At 35.9% G+C, this 9,001-nt stretch overlaps 1 long non-coding RNA gene across 1 annotated transcript; it reads right to left on the bottom strand.

Moving 5' to 3' along the window:
• Nucleotides 1–8,147: 8,147 nt before the first annotated feature.
• On the bottom strand, nt 8,148–8,417 carry LOC126756620 (uncharacterized). The gene is made up of 2 exons (XR_007666620.1): nt 8,335–8,417; nt 8,148–8,271 (listed from the first exon to the last, which is right to left on the bottom strand). It is a non-coding gene; the product is annotated as an uncharacterized LOC126756620 (long non-coding RNA).
• Nucleotides 8,418–9,001: the final 584 nt, after the last annotated feature.

The raw sequence follows: 9,001 nt of genomic DNA, 5'->3' as shown, positions 1-9,001 counted from the left end.
ATGAAAATGAGAGATTGTGTGTTACCCATAACACGCCTAAAATGGTTAGAATTTGACGATAATTTAACCCAGCCCCCGAATAACCAATATAAGAGTTTTTGAACGTCCAGCTGACTTTACTCCAAATAACTGGTGATTGTATCTATATAAGGTGCTTGTGTGAAATCCTGGGAGCATTTTATTAGTCTGGGGCATGTTAATTTTATGTAGTGTCGAAAAAAAAGATAAAATCCAGTCAACACTTCTACCATCTCTCGTGTACTACTTATACAGCGGTGTTGTAGAACTCAGTAATTGTCGAAACCAGAATTCAAACCGATAGAAAATGTAATAAGTGCTTTGAATTCAGATATTCTTGGTTTGATGTTCGAAACAAAATTTATTTTTTGGGGTTATGGGTTTCACGGAAACTAACTTATAGGATTTGCTATCAGAAACAAAGCAAGAAGATAGATTTGAAATGTTAGTCAAGAAATCAATTTATTTTATTGTTACGAATTAATCTTCTTTATATCTGATTCGAATATTGGTTTTGTGTAGGTTCGAAAAGTCGAAATCAGAATTGGTTTGCAAATCGGACAACTACGCAAATCTGTTTTGAATCTACAACACCCCTAATATTGATTTTCATTATTCTAACAAGTTTTACACCGAATATATCGGTCAATATTATTTATGATAAAATTGCTTCAAAATATATTCTCGAGTATACCTGAGCAATATGAAAGTTAATACAATCAGCCCGCCCCTTTCTCTGTCCCCAATATACCCCATAAAATGACTTCCGTTTTCCCTTCTCGATTTAAACCGTTCAGCTTGATCGTGTTATTTGTTTAATATAAATTTTTGCCAACAAAAGTATTTCTCCGCGATTGATCCGGTGCATTGCGAGAGTATAAAATGTTCGGTTAAACGGAAGCTTAGCCTTTCTTCTTTATTTTCTTTACACAAGTGATTTGACTTTATATAAATGTGCTAGTATGCGCACATGCATATTTACATGTCCTTACTTATGGTAGTACTTTACGCATTAACATGGCCCATCTGGCTCTGGAGGGATTAACACAAGAGCACAATACGTATTTTAAAATAACACCAGGCTCGAATCACTTCTGAGTAAAAGTGCAACAATTAAATGTTGATGTGGCATACACCTGCGGCCACGCACAACTTACCATTCAAAATTTTTAAGAGTTGCGCATATTTAGCGTACCGCTATAACGTTTTGCGGTACCGATTTTTTTACAACTAAGTTGGGGCATGTTATTTATGCATGTATAATATAAAAAAAAATCCGAAATCAACATAACAAAAAAAGTCCAGAAACCACGAAAATATTTAAGAATTTATAGTGGTATACAGCGTTGGCCAATTCTAAACTATGGGTGATTTTACACATGCCGACTTTCTTAAAACAAATCGGTATCGAAAATAAAATCTCTTGTGAGATAAGCATAGAGCAAGGTCGTGGTTATTATCCGTTTTTACCCATTTTCGCGCTGGTTTATGCCTTGCTAGAAGAAAGTCCTTCTAGCAAGTACTGTTGATACTTGTAAATCTATTAGGGCACGACGACACTCACTCACTCCGTCCCTACGATAATCCTCTAAACAAAATTTCAGTTTTGTAGCCTAATGGATTTGTTGTAGCACTTACTTTATAGGTTTTTGCTTAACGGCTTTATGTAGGGCTGACAAAGATCCAACTTCGTCCAACTGTAATCTTCTCAAAGTTATCTCGATTAGTTAGCGCTTGCACGTACAGACGAAGTGACAATCATCCGAATTTCAACTCTACTTGTCAGCCTGTCAGCCTCCTATATATGTATATATGTATATGTGACCTGGTCTACGAAAAGGGGGCTAACATGCGAAAACTAGTTTTCTGGGAAAAGCTGTTAAAAATAATCGTCAGTTTCTCGTTATCTCATTAATTGTTCTCCTTTTTTTTGACACCTAAGCCCCCTTTTCGTAAACCAGGTCACATATATATATATATATATGAATAAACCTATATACTTATATCTCGATTAGTTCTAGGTGTTATATATAACTGGTTAGGTGTTAATAACAAAAGTGAAAAAATATTTAACTTTGTACAACAAGTTATAAAATAACATATTTACTAAATCGCCAGTATAACTTCCGCCAACATGGAAATTACTTAAAATTAAATAACTTGATCCAAATAAAAACATTTCAATTTAACTGAATAATTCTCAGACCAAAAGCTTTTGTAATCGATTTCTAATAGTGCATGTGTATGAAAGTCATGAACCACATACCATAAATCCACAAGAATTTCGTTTAACCAAACGGAATCCCGCTGAGAGGTAGTGCAATTAAAGGTTGTAATACAATAAGCACCACAAAAATAGTACAGAAATACAGAGATCATATTATATTCGCTTAAGCGCATTGCGAGTTGCCCTTAAAATCAAAAAGTACTCAGAAGGTACTCAGACGCATATCCTGAAAATGTAAGGTACGACGTGGCATACAAGTACCTGAGAAAACCATGAGTGCACGTGTGCAGCGTGTTCATCATAAAAAAATCTTTACTTTGTGCACGTGCTCGGGATTTTCACGTAATCAGAATACCAACTCCAATGTCTAGGTGAAACCTTCTGCTGTATGCGCTTGCATTAAGCACGACAGATTCGACATTTTCCACGAATAAATGTAAAATGATGCTACTGCAGTTTACAGACGGATGCCATGGTAACCCACCATCACCCCTATTTAACATATTCATACTCGTACATACATTCATGGTGTGTTCGGACACCATTATATGTGTGTATGTATACTTGCTCACATGTCCATATAGGCACTAACTGGCACACGCCCAACTTTTGACTTTTTGAATATTTTCTTTCTCTGTATGACAAAAATTAAAAATCAACGATAACATGACTTCATTTTATGTACATAAACATATGAATGTATATGTATGATTATGCAAACAAATTTATGTATATAGAATGAGACTTTCTATATTAGAAAATAAACGGAACAGAATATGTAATCTTCTTCTTCTTTTTTACTGGCGTAGACACCGCTTACGCGATTATAGCCGAGTTAACAACAGCGCGCCAGTCGTTTCTTCTTTTCGCAACGTGGCGCCAATTGGAGATTCCAAGCGAAGTACCTGGGTCCTTCTACACCTGATCTTTCCAACGGAGTGGAGGTCTTTCTCCTCCTCTGCTTGCCCCCGCCGGTACTGCGTCGAAAACTTTCAGAACTGTAGTGTTTTCTTCCATTTGGACGACATGATCTAGCCAGCGTAGCCGCAGTCTCTTAATTCGCTGAACTATGTCAATGCCGTCGTATATCTCATACAGCTCATCGTTTCATCGAATTCGGTATTCGCCGTGGCCAACGCGCAAAGGACCATAAATCTTTCGCAGAACTTTTCTCTCGAAAACTCGTAACGTCGACTTATCAGATGTTGTCCATGTCTCTGCACCATATAGCAGGACGGGAATAATGAGTGACTTGTAGAGTTTGGTTTTTGTTCGACGAGAGAGAACTTTACTTCTCAATTTCTTACACAGTCCAAAGGAACACCTGTTGGCAATTATGTAAACTTCGAAGTTATGACTGTCAACAGTGACTTGGGAGCCTAATCGCTCGTTTGAATAGCTCGCCTAGTTTGAATAGCTCATTCGACAATCCATCGGCCCCCGTCGCTTTATTGTTCTTCAAACGAGTAATTGCTATTCGAACTTCTTCATGGTCGGGCAATGGAAAGTCAGCTCTATCGTCATCGATTGGGGAATCGGGCTCGCCTTCTTCTGGCGTTATATTTTCACTGTCGTTCAGCAGGCTGGAGAAGTGTTCCCTCCATAATTTGAGTATGCTCTGGGCATCAGTCACTAGATCACCTCTGGGGGTTCCACAAGAGTATACTCCGGTCTTGAAACCTTCTGTTAGTCGTCGCATCTTTCCGTAGAATTTTCGAGCATTACCCCTGTCGGCCACTTTTTCAAGCTCTTCATACTCACGCATTTCGGCCTCTCTCTTTTTCTGTCTGCAAATGCGTCTCGCTTCCCTCTTCAACTCTCGGTATCTATCCCATCCCACACAGGTTGTGGTCGATCACAAATCGAGTAGAAAATCGTTCAGCTGTCTGTTGTGATTGCAGCTTTGGTCACATCGTCCTTCTCTAACGACGGGGCTTGGGCGCAAATTAGCGATATGTTGAAGAACTTCGCTTTGATGCCGATTGTGGCTAGACGTTCATCCACCGGCGAGGATGACAGTACTCGGCGACGGAGTCTCTCTTCCACCACGATTTCAACACCAAATTTGCGATCCTTTATATGGCCACGGTAGTAAATGCCGCAAGGACCCGCCCGCCTCAGTCATTGTCCCGTCCATCGCATTTCTTGGACGGCAGTGATGTCAGCCTTCACTCTAACGAGGACATTAACCAGCTGGGCAGCGGCACCTTGCCAATTAAGGGAACGGACATTCCAGGTGCATGCCCTTAAATCATAATCCTTGAACACATTTGCAGGGATCGTCATCAAATGGGGGGTCTCTCTTCCGAAGCTGTTTTCTTCTTTTGCTTGATAGTGTTTTTTACGTGGCGGGTCCCAAACAACTCGCCTTCAAACGGATGTTTTCAGTCTACCCAGAGGATACTTGGTCAAAGACCGGAAGTCGTGAGCTGTTTGAGCCATATGTAAAAGAATCGTTTCTGGCCACTCTCAGGTGAATGGCAATCAGGGCACTTTCTTCACTTGCGTGAACTTCTACACATGACTCCATCCTCCTATATGTAATCTTACCTATAACAAATAGATAATAGCAAAGACTTCTGTTAAAGCCTCTATGAATTTCTTTAGGTCATCGTTCATTCCTCTATCACTAATTGCTTTCAGCCTTTGGCAATATATACACTTAAATATGTATTGGGCCATTATCACAGATTAAATCCTTCAAACAGGTAACCTATAAAGTCTACTGTATACTGTTTGTAAAGCTGCTCTCAAAATACCCAAACCGATATCCGATATTTTCAGACGTTCACCTATAAATTATTGTTGGAATTCTGATCCCACATTCATGCAGAGCGTTGTAATTGCCGTATTTACCAGATTTGGCTTCGTGTGATTTTTTTTTGTGCCCTAAACTAAAATTGTCGCTGCGTGGAACCCGTTTGCAATTTCGAAGAGATAAAACAAAATTCGCTAAAGGAGCTGAAGACCATCTCAAAAAGTGTTTGGAGGATTGGAAAAATCGTTGGCGGAAGTGTACTATATCTGGTGGGGATTATGTTGAAGGCGACAAAGTAAATATTTATGAATAATTAAATATTTTGCGTTTCATTTACAATTTCCGGGTAACTTCTTGTCACAACTTAGCTGGAATTCAACTGGCCACATTCAGCCGGACGTATAATCTTCTTCTTTACTGACGTAGACACCGCTATGCGGTTATAGCCGAGTTAACAACAGCGCACCAGGCAAAATTTATAGATCTCAGGTGCTCTCTTTACTATGATATAATAGCAATTTTTAATCCGTAATTTTTTATGACTAAATTTATTTATTTCAAAGAATCCTTAATATAGCTCAATGTTATTTGGGGAATAAATTCATCCTGTCATCCTGATCATTTTGTTACATATTAGAAAAACTTTCGAAGAATACACCGCAGTACATAAATTCATTAAGTTCATAAAATACATACTTATGATAGCATTCATTGCAACCCCTAATACGAGTATGCGATAAAAGTTAACGGGATGATATGCATAAGAAAGTATAATAAAGAGCGTACAGTTCTCTTGGTAATGAGAATAATAAGGTACACTGAAGCACGTGTTTCTTTATAATGTTCTTCATACATTAAATTAACAATAAAAAAGAACAAATTAGGAGGGAATTATGCCCACATTTAAAAAATTCTATTTTACTACTACATCCTTATATGCATGTGTATCAATGCAATAAAAACCCGAGGTACAAGTATTTTGTACCATTCTAATTATCTTTCCTTACACTTACTTACATCAATTGAAAAATAATGAATTTTCTATTTCGCACTTTACTAAAAGTTAGAATTATTAACATTTTACACATATACACTAACATACATTATATATAGAAATGTATACATTAGAGTGATTCAAAAAAAATTTTTTTTTCGTTTCGTACTTGGAAAAATAGGTTCCTTGATACCTCTAAGAAAGCCTCTCCAAACATGAGTTTTTAATTGTAACGGGAAGGTCTTCCTACATACAGTTTTCTATTTTTTCTTATTATATATATTAAAATGTATATCTCGCTTCCAACTACTTGAAAAAATATCTTGTTCGTAGATTTGTTAGATTTCGTAGTAAATTGAATGCTCTACAAAAAAGGACTATTATGATTTTTTCGTAAACCCAACCGTTTAAAAGATATTAACAGTTAAAGTTTGATTATTTTTGGGAAAATTTTTTATTTCTTATGAATCTTATAACTCAATGAAAAAAATTATTATGAATGATGACACTTATAGGCTTTCTTAGAGGTGTCTAGGAACCTACATATATTTCCGAGTACCAAACGAAAAAAAAATTTTTTTTTTTGATCTACCTTAATATGCATTGATGTTTGACGATGAATATCTCGTAAACGCTTAACTTAATCGAAAAATCATATGAGACCATTTTTATAGAGCAGTAAATTTCCTACAAAACTGTGAGTTTCATCATTCATAATATTTTTTTTCATTGAGTTATAAAATTCATAAGAAATAAAAAATTTTCCCAAAAATAATCGAACTTTAACTGATAATATCTTTTGGGTTTACGAAAACATCATAATAGCCCTTTTTTGTAGAGCTATAAATTTTTCTATATGATAATAAGAAAAAATAGAAAACTGTTTGTCTTCCCGTTACAATTAAAAACTCATGTTTGGAGAGGCTTTCTTAGAGGTGTCTCGGAACCTATTTTTCCGAGTACCAAACGAAAAAAAAAATTTTTTTTTGAATCACTCTAGTATACATATTTACATAGTATATAGATATGTACATATATGGCTAATATCTACATATAATGATTAGTTTTAGATGTTTCAAATAACCGTTATTGTTTATTTCCTAATGAAACGATTGTATATACTATTATATGCATACAAGTATGGAACCATTTTAACTTTTCATCGTAGTATGTGGATACAAGTATGCCCACACATATGCATGTATATTTTTTTGTGTACATACATACATGTATATGGTACTTCTTTAAAGGTGCATACCTGCCATTTTTAGGAATATACGGCGTGAGATCAAGATTCTGTTCATTGTGCATGTTCAATATACATACATACATATATGTCCGTATGTGTAGTTCATTGAAAAGCAATGCCAAAAAACATAAGTTTTAAAAAATATTCTTGACGGAATTTTCTGCCAATTAATGAATTGTTTCAGACTTACCTTGAAAATATATGTACTATCCGATACTTATGTATGTATATGCATGCAGTGTAACATTTAGAAGATGTTTGAACATATACTTATGTACATCAGTAAATGCGTTCTGTTATTGCAATTGCTTTATATTACTAGTATTATTAATTAAGGGGTTATATACAGTTAGGAGGTCGAAAAAAAGGCATTTTTCAAGAATTTTTTCTAAGCAAACTATTCGGTTTATTGATTTGAAACTTGGCAGGTATATTATGACAACCTTAAACTATATTCACATATTTTTTATTGCCAAAAATAATTATCGGGAACGTTGATATTGCCAATTTTGCAGAGGTCCGCAAAAAAAAGTTCTCTTGCGGTGGGCACGATTTCTCTGGACTGGATCATCTAAAATGCAAAAACCAAATAAATATCATTAATATAATAAATAAGCTAGTGATTAATTACTAAAACATATAGTTAAGAAGCTTGTGTAAAAATTTCAGGCCGATCGGTTTAGCCGTTTCTGAGAAATCACCGTTTTGAGAAAAACGAGTTTAAAGTTTTGAAAGCACTTTACATGTAGTCGGCGCGCCTTCACTAATGTGTCTATAACTTCGAAAATATTCGTCGGATCGACTTGAAATTTTGTGTGTGTATACTCAGATATATGTATATACATACAGTATCCGACAAAACTATGTATACCCCATGAAAGTTGAAAAGAAAATTATCATATCTTTTGAAAAGTGAAGTTTATTTTTTTGCATGGTTTTTGTTTTTGCTTATGAGTATACTACATACAAAAAATTAAATTAATTTTCTGCATTTTAGTGCTAGTGACTGCAAAATACGCGGTAATCTGAAAAAGAGAAATTCTTAGGAACGACAAAAGTATGTATACCCGAATAAATTTTGAGGTTACCTTCACACTAGAGCTTCAATATTTAGTGTTGCCACCCTTAGCATTAATTACTACCAATAGACGTCGAGGCATGCTGTCAACCAAGTTTTAAAGAAGTGATTGGGGTATGTTTTCACAGGAGTCTTTCAATTTATTAAAAATCTCTCCTTTATTTGAACGGCAAGAAGATCGGTCAAGCTTGTCATCCAAATATTGCCATAAGTGCTCAATGGGGTTTAAGTCGGGGCTTTGGGCAGGCCATGGTAGGAGTTCTATCGATTTTTGTTCGAAGTATTCTTTTGCAACCCGACTTGTATGCTTGGGGTCGTTGTCCTGCTGGTATATGAAGTTATCCTGTATGCCCATTTTTTGCGTAGCTGGCTCCAAATTGGTACTTAACATTTGAACATAAGACTCTCCCGTCATTTTACCTTCGATCATTACGAGATTTGAGAGACCACTGTAGCTAAAACAACCCCAAACCAATACATTTCCGCCTCCAAACTTTATGGTGCTTTGAATGCATTTACTCTGAAGCTTCTCGTGGCTCTTTCGCCAAACTTTTTGCCGTCCTTTAGTATTTTTAAATTCAAATTTGCTTTCATCACTCCAAATTACCTTTTTCCAAAAATTTGGTGGCAGTTTGTAATACTTTTTTGCAAACTCCAATCGTGCCTTTAAATTTTTC

The sequence above is a fragment of the Bactrocera neohumeralis genome, chromosome 4 (genome assembly GCF_024586455.1).
Source record: "Bactrocera neohumeralis isolate Rockhampton chromosome 4, APGP_CSIRO_Bneo_wtdbg2-racon-allhic-juicebox.fasta_v2, whole genome shotgun sequence".
Lineage (NCBI taxonomy): Eukaryota > Metazoa > Arthropoda > Insecta > Diptera > Tephritidae > Bactrocera > Bactrocera neohumeralis.
The sequence above is the reverse complement of the archived record's forward strand: the minus strand, read 5'-3'. Positions and strand labels throughout refer to the sequence as shown.